The 13,804-nt window shown below is 33.5% G+C and overlaps 1 protein-coding gene across 3 annotated transcripts in view; it reads right to left on the bottom strand.

The window, feature by feature from the left end:
* The window catches only part of LOC113518775 (cubilin), a 146,385-nt gene extending 133,854 nt beyond the window's left edge, over positions 1 to 12,531 (bottom strand). For 2 of the 3 annotated variants that reach the window (XM_026903757.3, XM_052898507.1), the window contains exon 1: positions 12,420 to 12,531. The gene's annotated coding sequence lies outside the window, so the exon portion shown is untranslated. The remainder of the gene's footprint in view (positions 1 to 12,419) is intronic. The other variant, XM_052898508.1, reaches the window with a different exon arrangement.
* Positions 12,532 to 13,804: the final 1,273 nt, after the last annotated feature.

The raw sequence follows: 13,804 nt of genomic DNA, 5'->3' as shown, positions 1-13,804 counted from the left end.
ACGCCCTATCGGCCGCACCTCTGAAGGTACGTGTTAATTTTGAATTTTTTTATATGAATAATAATGTAATGGTAACCCCGCCTGCGCTAACAGTATACGCAATTAGCCCATCGTGATGAATTCACCTAGAATTCAGCACATTGGTTTCCAGGGGGACCACGTGGAGGTCGACCTGGTTGGGCATACTGCTAGCAAAATTCTAAAAATCATTATTTTTGCTTCTATTGGTATTATTAATATTTCTTTCTTAAATATCTCCTATATACAGACAATAGTTACAATTTTATTATATATATATATATATAAAGAATATTGTCTAAATTGAATTATAATAAAGGTTAACTGCTTTTTTCTTGCTTTTTATATTATTATTTTTTTATCATGTGAATTACTTATCTGTTCTAATCATCCTTAAGCTATAGAGTCAAATATACAGATGGCTTTTATTTCTGTCTGCATCTAACCCAAAGAAAACTTCTAAAAGAAGTCCGCTGTCGAAAGACTTTATTAGAGAAATTCGTTTTATTGATATTTAATCGAACTGCAAACGAAGGGGAGTGTGTAAGAATTGGAAATTAAATAAGTTTCCCGCCCAAACTTATTTTATTAGAAGAAATCAAGGCAGGTGACTAGGGAACGTTTCTTGCGACAGCCAATTGGGATGTCTTAAGTTCAGCATTGGAAAAATCATCCTCCAATTTTGAAATAAAAAATTCGACTTCCGCAACGCAATGATAGACAGAAAAAATAGATAGATAAATAATTTATTTGCATTACTTACAGCACACAAACAGCAATAGACACAAATGCAAAGTGAAAAAAAATAAAAAAAGATACATATACAAAAAATTAAAAAAAAAAAACAAAAACAAAATCAGAATGCATAAAATTAGTAACTTTTTTTTTCTTCATGCGTGTGCCACAGTAATACAAACTTTGCTTTGTATTAGTAAGGTCCCAGATTCGATTCTGGGTAAGGCCAATTTAGGAAACGAACCTCTGAATTGGCTCGAGTCTTACTATTCTGTGTATTACCTACCTCTAAATGTTCCTTACCTGATTTCTCACAACACAGGTGACCTAGCATGAGGACTAGGCAATTGGTGAGCGTGTATGGCGCTCATTAAATTGATTTTTATTAAGTAACAGGTGAAGTGATTAATGAAATAGTCTATTGGTAGTTTATTTATTTATTTATTCATTAGTTGTACACATATATGTGTACATGGCGGATTTAATGCTAAAAGCATTCTCTCCCAGTTAACCTTAGAGAAATGTCAGAATACTCGAATGCGGTACTAGTAATAAATGATATACGTACATACTAAAATTTACATATATAAACGAATAAATAATATGAATAACAAATATACGCACACATATATAAGATATACTATATTATACACGAAGATGAAAATAATAGATAGTACTTAGTTTCTATGTGTTCACGCCGAAACTGTTACCGAAACAGCGTTGAAAACATTTGAATCGACGATGTAAGCGTGATTCTCGTATGTATAATGTGACGATAATGTAACTAATGTTATAGAGAGGAAAGACTTCATATATTTTTTTTATAATGGATTGAACTCAAAAAATACTTAATCGATTTAAAAACTTCTTTCACCTACCCCAGGTAGCAAGGTGAGTTTTTTTTTAATAGGTGAAAACGGAATGGTAACCCCGCCTGCGCTATCGGTATACGCTCAACTCATTTTATTTATTAAATTATTAAATATAGATACGTCAAGATACATTGTGTGCGTAAGTATATAAAATATTAATAAAAAAACGAGTCAGCTAATTTGACAATTAGCTGACAAAAAGTTGACCCGTTTTGAGGCTCGATACTCTATCTATATAAGCTAAGATTACAGTATACTTAATACCTAGTCAAGGGCGGATGTAGCTTTGGCGCCAGGAGGAGGTCACATAGTCGTGGTCAAGTCAAAAACTTATAATTTTATTTTGATAATAATAGATACAAGTAAAAAGTAGGTATTCTATTAATGTACGTAACTACTGTACTTAAAAATATTTATTCTTTATTGTACACTTGAAAAACTTAACACATAATAACTTGTACATATACACGTACATATTGCCATCTTCTCTTGACGACATCCAGAGAGTTATTATATTATATTAAATTAATTAAATATTAAAGATATGTAGTTACATAAAATCTGTACGGTGACAAAATATATAAATAAAATCATTATGTTCAATTAGTGGTCCACCTAAGTCCTGGAACCAGTTCAGGGCAGGAGGTCATGACCCCCATGACCCCTCCCCCTGGATCCGCCATTGTACCTAGTATAAATAATATCAATTCAACGCTAACCATCAATTTCAACTTCTGAATACAAATGTGGGTATACCTAAAATTTTATTATATAATTTACCAACTCACGCCATAATATAAGACGGGAATCGTTTAAAACATGGAAAGTACATTTACATAATAATACAAATATACATAGGGATGTGAAGTTATTCAGAACAAAGTTTATCGACAAACGTAGGTATAATTAAAGGTGGGATCGTACTTGATGGGGATTTCATTACATACTGCGGATCGTGACGTTACAAGGAATATTTTTATGAGATAAAATTGGAATATTAACCCCGCCTACGGTGGGGGGAGAAGGGATTGTTTGCAATGGAGATTAGTAGCCTATTGCTAGCAATACACCCTATAAGGTCGACCTCCTCGTGGTTCCCCCTGGAAAACATCGTGATTGATTTATTGTTAGATTCGTCACGGTGGGCTAACGGACCTGCTTCATCCTCACCTCTCATCTCTCACTGGTGCCCCGCCAGTGTACACCGATAGCGCAAGCGGGGTTATCATTCCATTATCATCTATTAAAAAAAAGCCGCCTAAGCTATGAATTTTATATATATAATATGCTTATAGGCTGACGGGATACCTACACCTATCAACATGAAGTTCGAGCAGTTGGCTTCTCAGAACGAATTCAAAAGGAAGTAACTACGATGGTTTACAGAGGTTCTCCCCTGGAACGTGCGGAGGTCGACCTGACCTGTATAGCTAGCATTGGAACTAAGTCCCCTTTCCTAGCAATTCCTTCCCCTTAAGTAATATGTGTGCTTCCTATAATATATGTACTCCTAAAACGCCTTGTGGTCCCGACGTCGAATGGACCATCCCTTCTTTGGAACTTAATGGTCGAGAGGTGGGCAACAACATCCCTTTTAAAACATCACCAAAGCCTAACTGTGATTGTGAACCTGCCAAGCGTGGCCACTACTGGCAAAACCCCCTAAGGGATAGCCCTTTGTCCAACAGTGGACAGTTAACGACTTATACGATGACGTAATCCTAAAATACTATTTGAAGATATTTAATTTTCTTAGAAATAATAATATTTTTTAAGTACCGTTTGATTCGAAAACTACAACAAACAACTTTCAAATTTAGAATTTCAAATTTTACATTGTGAATCTACCACGCAGCGAAGTACAATACTTCGTTACTAAGTTTTAATTAAATTAGTTAAAAAAAATTGCGAAGTACAATAGAGTTATTAGAGACAAATCAAATTTTTGTCAAAATAATCCTCGCTACAAGTCGTTGGCGCCCTGTTACAGTGGAGTTCTTGAATTATTGCCTTGTTGTCGACGTTTTTCAAGGCATTCTCATAAATTATGAGTAACTTAAAAGTTTTATTTCATTACGACAATTGAAACAGTCAAGATGTGTAAAATATTTTGTACCAATAAATATGTATATTTTATCATTATTAAATTATTATTAATTATTTATTAATGAATTTACAGGGTATAGAGGTATAACACCTTAGTTCTCAAGAATGGCAACGAATGTTAGATATCATGGGCGAAACAGTATACTCTGTTATGTCCATGGTACTGTTCATGTCTATAGACGACTGTTACTGCTTTCCATGAGGTGGGCCGTCAGCTTGTTTGCCCCCTGCGTTGTAAAAAAAGATTTTTTTTTTGTTTGCCGTTCTAAGTTGCATAAAAAAAAATTATATCAACAATTTTAGAATATCCGTCTCTCAGATTTTTTATACAAAGATTATGACAGTAGCATATAGTTCGTCTAATGGTTAACAGTTCAAATTGTTACCGTGGTAATAGGCTGTAACATACTGTCATAATTTGATAACAATGCTTAAATTTTAAAACACTTAAAGTAGAAAGTTCGCTCGAATCTAAGACACCATGCTCTAAACCTATTACTGGAATTAATATTTTAATTTAATTAATTAATTTATTTATCTCTTTATGTCACCAGAATCTTAATTCAAGTGAAATATAGTAACATAAATTACAGATTAATATATATACATAAAGATACAAAAAGAAGTCTTATCGCTAGGGCAATCTCTTACAGACAACCTTTGGTTAAAGAAGACATTATATTATTAATATTACAGAGACACAGATCAATTTTTATTCGAAGAATTAATATGAATTAAATTTCTAATAAATTTAAATAAAAAATATTATTTAATAATTTCCTTATTTATAGAAAATCAATCTCTAATAAACCAACTTTAGCTATTGAACTGTATTTGTCTCTTTCTTTTGGGCTAATTTCTCAATTTGAATGAAAGTGACAAAACACTAATAGTTAAAGTAGATATATGTAGTAGTAGGAGTTTTTAGTTTTATATAAACTAGTTTTATATTTATTTTTATTTTATTTATATATATATATATATATATATATATATATATATATATATATATATATATATATATATATATATATATATATATATATATATATATATATATATATAATAATATATTTAATAATAGTTTTAGTAATTTCATAATCTGTCATTTTTTCAGCTATACAATGAGTTTAAGGCCACAACACCCCTATATTACGTATAAGTTCTAGGCTAGATTATATATCTAGATAAAGCATCGAGTCTCAAAAACGGGTCAATTTTTTGTCAGCTAATTATCAAATTAGCGGACTCGTTTCTTTTATCAGTATCCTTACGTATACATTGTATCTTGACGTATTATTTAGTAAATAAAATGAGTATTTACGCATTAAAAAGATGCAGAAATTAAAAGACAAAATAAATATTGAAGTTATAAAAGAAACACTCATAACTATTTATTTCGCAAAATTTTATGAAAAAGTTGATTAACTTTTCTCGAAGCATTTGAAGCATCGAAGGTTCTAGGTATTGTAAACATAAGAAATATCCCTAACGACCTCGCCGCTTGCTCGTATGATATGTATTCTGCCAAAACATCCGTCGTACTATCTTATCTTTTATACGGCACACTTTTTAAAATGCACTGCAATATTGCCAGATGATAAAACACACCGATAAAATACAGTACAAGCTTTCAACAAACAAATTTGCAGTTTGCATGCAAATGCGTGCAAACATGCACATATCTTAGACATGTACTTTGTGTAAATTGCTATGTTTGCTTAGATACATGATCTAATATATAGCATAGATATTACTATATTAATTTTAAAGATAATGACCATAAACTTATCATTATCTATGTTAGTAGTCGTCGAAATATGGCAACACCATCTGATTTACATAATCGTGATTGCACTTGTAAAAAAATATATAGCAAATAGTTTTAGAACTTATTACCAAGAGTATTTTTTTAAAAAACAATTAGATTACCAGAGGGAGACTGTACAAAAGTCGATTTGCTTGAATACCTTTGTCCCATTCGTGTTTCAACCGTAAAGCAGTTGTGTTTGCATGGCTGTGTTTCGGTTTGAAGGGTGGAATATGGCGTGAATTTACTGGGTACAAAGGAATAACACCTGAGTCCTCAGGAATGGCAACGCATGGAAAGTATAATGGGCGGAACAGTATACTCTGTTATGTCCATGGTACTGCTTATGTCTATAGGCGACGATTACCACTTTCCATCAGGTGGGCCGTCAGTTTGTTTGCCATTCTAAGATGTATAAAAAAAATTGTTCTAATTCGAAATTTCTAAATGATTGTTTAAAATATGTTTAAATATGTAATTAAAACGATAATATTGCAATAACATTTCTTATATTGTTTCCAATCGCTAAATATTTCAATTTTAATGGTAAACATATACGGCTCAACTAATGGTTAAAAGTTTGATGAAAAAAATGGTTTGAAAATTTTAAAAACAACATATTATGTAATAGCATAGTAACATTGATATAAAGATATTTTGAAACACAAATAAAATACCAAACCAGGTAGAAAAATAAACAGCTTTCTCAATTAGACTCTATCTCTGATGATCTACAGTCTGGCAGTTAACATTTCGTGCCTTCATATTTTAACCTTACAGACCAATCTATCTCATAAACAACTGATCTAAGACAGTCTCTCACACTTTCCTATACAATTTAATAGCCATCTTTCAAATCATATCGGCCCAATCCAACCCTCACACTGTAAGCACACTTTATTTTTCCTTTACTACATCATGCAATAATATGATGAAATATTTTTTCAACGTAATACCTATTTAAGATTATGGAATGCAAGATTTTAAAATTATTCATAATACTATAGGAAGTTAATCCATCTAAAGTTATTACGTTTATAAACAAAAAAGTACCGTATTGCAAAACAATAAGCTTCATAGTGACACAGCGATCATCTTTTAAAGCTGATTTTACACCCCTCTAAGATAAATAGAGCAGCATAAAATAATATAAATAAAATAGCATCGTCCTTGCAATCTCCTACGAGACCTTAATCCCTAAAGCATTGAGAGACTGAAAACGTCTCGTATACCGATACCATAGACAATAAGTCCTTATTACTATTATGTTAAAGATCAAAATGCGCAAAACGTTTGTGAACTAACTAAAATCCATTTGAAATATTGGATTTGGCAGCGTTGAAATTTTGTGTAACTTTATATTTTATTGTGAAAATTTATAAATCTGTAGAAAGTATATTGTCTTTGCTATATTCAATGTATTTATAAGTTTTTATTTATACTTTATTGTACACAAACAATTACTAACATATATTTTATATTAAATAAAGATGTAAAATACAACAGGTGAGCTTAACTCTGTAAGAGTTCTCTTCCAGCAAACCCTGAGTGGAAAGGAGCATTAATTACCAACGGGCAGTGTGCGTACAATAAGAAGAGAAACAACAATATGTTGACATATATACAAAGTAACTCATATATATATTTTTTTTAAATGTTCATAATCTCGGGAATCTAGTCCATATCGGTTTCAAATTAAATATGAAACCAGACGTAATTTGTAGGTGGCCTCTTTTACGCAGAAATTTTGTCAAATTCTCAATCACTATTTTTGAAGTAATGGAATTGTTATAAGGGCCGGACAAAAATCCCTAAAAAAAATAAAATAAAAAAATGAGTAACTTTATCTCCATATTTTTATCAAGGTAATATACTACAGCATACAAACACACATATGGCTTAACCAAACTTTTAGTAAAACCACAGTGTAAAGTCTTTATACTATGGTATGACGATGGAGTAAGAATAAGATATGTCACTTCTTTCAATCGCAGGACATTATAAGATATGACTAGGAAAACAAAACACAATACGCCATAACAAAGAGTAGAAAAACGCAAAACTTTATATTAAATAATAGTAGAATAACATCGTCCTCTTTAAAAAATAAATGCTTTAAAAAACATCTGATAATAGTGATAATAGTGATCTGATAATAGTGATCTGATATAGTAGTCAACCTTCGAGTGTTCGCAATCGCACGCATACTAATGGTAGCGGAATTAAACAAAATGATTCCAATCAACTAAGCATTACAATATAAATTATACTATAGACATTTTATTTAAACTTAAATATAATCGTAAACTTTTACAGTTAATTATTAATATTAATTATTGTGAATAACTTGACATGTACAAAAATTGTAATTACCTGTAATGTGTTGGAATTTAATCATCTGTAAACTGCAGGTACTTCATGATAAATAAATAAATAAACCAGTAATATGGACTTTCACAAAATAATACATACCTAGTTCAGTAAAATAAAAATGCTCTCAGCAATAAGACCGCCTTACTGTACTTATACAATTGTATCGTTGTGTTTGTAAATTGCCTTGCTTATTTCCTATATTGTATAATGCAAATAAAGTGTACTCATTCATTCATTCAAAAAAAATCTTTATCTAGTAGTAGGAGAAAACAAAGAACACATGCTTACCAACTCTCTTTTTTATACCACGAAGGTCGTAAACAAGCATACAGCCCGTCTAATAGTAGACGGTCACTGTAATAATAGCTAATAAAGACATACTTTGTCTCCAACACTGGGATATTAATAAAAATAATTTATTAAGACCAAAAAGATATGCAACAATACATTTTATTCCTAAGACTTCACAATAGGATCATAGCTAGGATTCCTTCAAGTCGAGGCCCTCTTCTACAATTATCAGATGTTAAATTAGTAAATTTAAGCTTTGAATTTAGAACATATACACATTACCAAAGGGAGACTTTGTACAAAAGTCGATTGCTTAGGTACCTCTGTCCCATTCGTGTTGCAACCGTGAAGCAGTTGTGTTTGCATGGCTGTGTCTTGGTTTGAAGGGTGGGATATGGCGTGAATTTACAGGATACAGAGGAATAACACCTGAGTCCTCAGGAATAGCTACGCATGGGGGGTATCATGGGCGAAACAGTATTTGTGTGTATCGTATAAAAAAATGTATACATATCTATTATTGATTATATATTTATAAACGTGAATAAAATACCAATTGATTCCAAATGACAATGAATATAGTAAAATTCATTTATTCATTAAAAGAAACAATTATGATTGTATTATCAATTTCCCGACACATTATCGTTGATTACAGTTTGCGTCACAAACTCAGTTCCTTACAGAAAAGATTTTTCAAAAACTCAATTCGTCATAAACTCAGTTCATTACTAATTTCTTAAGCAGACTAATAATAAATTGTTAATTTTTTTTTTAATGGATGATAATGAAATGGTAGACCCGTTTGCGCTATTGGTATACGCTGGCGGGACACCAGTGAGGGATGATAGATGAGGGTGAAGCAGGTCAGTTAGCCCATCGTAACAAATTCAACAATAAACCAATCACGATGGTTTCCAGGGGGAACCGCGAGGAGGTCGACCTGATAGGGTTATATTGTTAATTATAACAATGTAAATATCTACACTAATATAACAAAACGAAAGTGTTTATTTGAACACATTAATCTATGGAATTACCAGTTAGATTAGAAAAAATATTTTGTACATTTCTTAGCATATTTCTTCAGGAAGGCTATTCAGCATCCCAATATGATCACGATCGAAGCCTTGATATGCAGCTAGTACATTATAATTGTATGATAACAACAACACTTTTCTCAATAAACTGTATCCCCATCTATTTACAATCTGATAGCGGTATAAGTTAATTGACCGCATTTATACCGCTTAGATAGCGATTGGAATCGCTAAAGCTCCAATAAGTTTTCAACAACTGAATTTCAAACAGCCAAATTTCATAGATTACGAGATACAAATTCAAGGGATTCTAACAGCCATTAATTCTGATCACAATAAATTTCTATTTCTGCTAAGCAAATAAGGTTCCAAAATACATTTTTACATGTTATTAGTATCATGTTTTAGTCACAAACAGTGCCATTTTTTTTATGGGTGAAAATGGTATGGTAACCCCGCCTGCGCTAATGGGATACGCTGGCGGAGCACCAGTGAAGGGTGATAGATGAGAATGAAAACAGGCCAGTTAGCCCATCATGATGAATTCATCAAGAATTACCCATGATAGTTGCCAGGGAGAACCGCGAGGAGGACGATCTGGTTGGGTATATTGCTAGCAATGGGATTCTCAGTCTTCATTACTAACAATTCCCCCCCCAAACAATGGCATTAGATAAAAATAGTACCGACTATCTCTGTCTACGTAACGTCTACCTACGACTTCAATAATGAGAATTTTAATTTTTTATGTAAAGAAAAATACAGCCTCTAATGACAAAACGAGTAGAAAACCAGCCCTGGACTAATTCTGTCGATTGCAAAAAGTATCATCAATATCGGTGCAAAATTTAAAAAAATGCATTCTAAATAAAATGATTCTTCCTTTGTAAAAATAAATAAATATATTTAATAATGTGATCACTGGTAAAATACTATGACAGTTTTATTTTTTGAAGTCGTTTAAAAATAACTTTATCAATAGATATAATATAGATAAAATCCTTGAAAATTTAAAAACCGATACCATCTATTCCGGCTAGAATTTGTTTAATATCCGGTAGCCATGTTCAAGACCACAGATTTATTGGCATTTACATATAAATAGAAAGGAGGTAATAAAGCAATAGCTGACGGTTTCTTGCGCGTACCGTATATCCTGCCTCCGGAGTTCGTGGAATATCGGGCGAAGATTGTTAGTAATGGAGACTAGGGATTTTACTGCTAACAATTTATCATGTCAGATCGATCTTCACGTAGTCCTTCGTAGACTAACCTGAAGCCTACCAGTTTCTGAAGCCACGTCATCATTATTCCTCTCTAGTACCTCACCAGCGTAAACCAATAACACAGACTGGAATACTATTCCGTTTTCATCTAAAACAAGACCAGTACGTTGACCAGAATCGAAATTACGACTTCAGTTTTTTTAATTGTGTCAATAAACTGCTAAATCATGATACTATACCAATACGTTATTATTCTAAAACAGTGAAGTCAAGAGTCGTAACTCGTGAAGCACTTTAAGTGTACATTTTGTATTTAAAGTAAACCAAACAAGTAGGCACTGAGAAGCTGACGTTAAATGTATAAAATGTTATGCAGTAACCTCATACATGGTTTACAGGGCAATAATTATTTATGACTTGGCAAACTAGGTCCCCATTATCAAGATGTAATATCATAAAACAACATTTTTTTTTTATACAACTTAGAATGGCAAACAAGCTGACGGTCCACCTGATAGAAAGTGGTAACCGTCGCCTATAGACATGAGCAGTACCATGGACATAACAGAGTATACTGTTTCGCCCATGATACCCCCATGCGTTGCCATTCCTGAGGACTTGGGTGTTATTGCTCTGTACCCTGTAAATTCACGCCATATCCCACCCTTCAAACCGAAACACAGCCATGCAAACATAACTGCTTCACGGTAGAAACACGAATGGGACAGAGGTACCAAAATATCGTTATACGTATCCGCCATAGATAACTTATTATAGGTGCAAGTATCAGAAATCTATGTTCTTACTTTGACTTTTACCTTATTATCTAATAAGGTTTATAGTCCATTCATCATGATTGGCCAAGTAATCTGGCTTTAACCCATCTTTATCCTACACTATGCCATTAACATGAACAAGTGCACTATTCTATGTATGAAATTATTTATCTATTTCCATAAAACTGCTTGTGATTTTATACTACAAGGGGTATTACCTTCTATAACGAATTTGAAAGTTCACGACTATTCAGTCGGACAATATATACATCAGTAATAGTTTCTAACTACCTTATTGTAGAATGATCAAGTGTAATATTTTAACAGCAACTAACTTTCTAACAATTCCCGTAGTCACGCATGATTCTACGTCGAGAACACTTGACGAAGGTCTAAAAGTGAGGACGAATGGTGTCATTAATCTTTCGGTTACGTTCACGATCGCCTCTTCCCTTGTTGCTTTGGATATACACGGATAACAAAATTTTTCGAGAACATTAGTGTAATCGTTGTACAAATTTTTCAGATAGACAGTAATATAAGAAAAGGAAATTAAATCAAGCTTTACAACGTTGTACATTCCAAATTGTTTATACTTCTTCAAAGGTATTCTTGCAGAAAACTGCAAATGTATTCTGAAATATATCCATAATAGAATAATGGCTTCCACTTGAAATTATTAAACCAATTCAAATTCTGATCCTATGGGGAAAGTAACAGTACGAAATGCCGCCGCCATCAACAAACGATTCAATATTCCCGAGAGATCTCACGGGAAGGTCGTATTTTTATACAAGTTCCGCTGTTGAATGTTAAAGAGGCTGCGACAACATATCTAATTGTCTCTCGGGCGCTAAACGATCTCGGCACAATCTCTGTTACGCGAAACGAAAATCAATAGGGACATCTTGAGATGACTTTCCACTTCTTCTCGTTGAGCATCCATTTATAAGGTATCCAACGTTTTATATAATGTGAACGTTTGTTGACAGTGGGTGGGCTGCAACGTTATCAGCGCTATCGCCAACACGCCGACTCCGTACCCCCTCCCGAGTCGATGTCCTACCACGCCCTTACATCCTCGAGGATGCTGCGTCATGGACCACGCGTAGTCTTCTTGAGTCGACAGCGACTCAAATTCTACCAATTTCAGTGGTTATGTAATTACTTACCCGCGTGAGCAAGGTCCCGGTTTGGGCGCCATTTAGCGCGTGGTGGTGCCGCGGAGGAATGGAACTGCGCGGAGGTGCGGCCACGGCGACGGCCGGCGCACGACTGCCGCTTGGCTCCGTGGCGAAGCGCGTGCGTGTACCGAAAGCGGCGCATGTGTACAACTACCTACTTGTGATTTGTTTTGCTCTGCGACTACGTATCGGGCTTTCGTTAAAAGCCGCAGAAAACGAGATTATACTCTCGTACAGATAAAACATGCGTTGCGAGGCATTCCAATGAACGTCGGCTAAAGTTCTCAGAGATATTGTCGCCTCTTATTTATATCGCTTGACGTGAATTGCATTGGGTGCCGAGAGGGATTTTCAACTTTGCATGCTAAATTTGAAAAAGAGATAGATCCCTCGTCCCTCGGAAATATCTTATTACATTAGGATAAACTACTGCCAATTACACCAATCACTTATATTTGTTAACGGTACTTATTATCGTCAGAGATTTAGTTAATCTATGATGTAAATTCACTCATTCGAAGTATTAATAGTAAAATACTATAACATTCAATACTTGTAGTCAGATTTGTCAGATTCAATTTTTCTATCATCACGCCAGGTCAATTACGGTGTAGACAGAGATATACAAGCGCTAAAAACTTTATCTTATATAATTATATACTAGCTTATTGCTTCACTCACTTTCTCGCAAAAGCTGTCTTAGAAAGTCACATCTGTTCCGGGAATTGTCGTCTTCTCCCTCGAACTGATCCGAACCTATAAATATTAAATTAATGATACCTACCCTCGTATAAAACCTGTGTAACATAACAGATACCAACACTACCAATGCGGGAATGGAACGCATAGAACCGCATTGCTGGTGACAGGCTTGCACACCATCTTCCCAATTTTACGACTCTCGGCTACTGTTACCAATCGTCTGGACGACGGCGGACATTGTTTTTTTTTTTTTTTATGGATGAAGATCAAGTGATTGTAGATTGTCTACGATGGTACGAACATGGTAACCCCCCAACTTTTTCTTCTATTTTATATTTTATATTATTTTATATTATACATTATATTACCATATATGTATATAAGGATAAATCTTCAGTAGCGAACCGGTCAGAGGATTAATATATTCCTAGATCGAAACCCTAAAACTATTTTTTTCTCACACATTTGTAAAGTTTGGATTTTGGAACAGCGTACATTTGTTATTGTAGTATAATCTATACATCTGGCTATACTATTGGTATACAATGGCAGAGCTGGAGTACCAGTGGAGGATGATTCACAATAATAGAGACATGAGCATTAACACGAGTCTACAACTAGTCTTACTACAAAAATAATTCAAAACACTGCCTTACTAAACAGTGTTTAAC

The sequence above is a fragment of the Galleria mellonella genome, unplaced genomic scaffold (assembly GCF_026898425.1).
Source record: "Galleria mellonella isolate WM207_F2 unplaced genomic scaffold, CSIRO_AGI_GalMel_v1 utg44, whole genome shotgun sequence".
Lineage (NCBI taxonomy): Eukaryota > Metazoa > Arthropoda > Insecta > Lepidoptera > Pyralidae > Galleria > Galleria mellonella.
The sequence above is the reverse complement of the archived record's forward strand: the minus strand, read 5'-3'. Positions and strand labels throughout refer to the sequence as shown.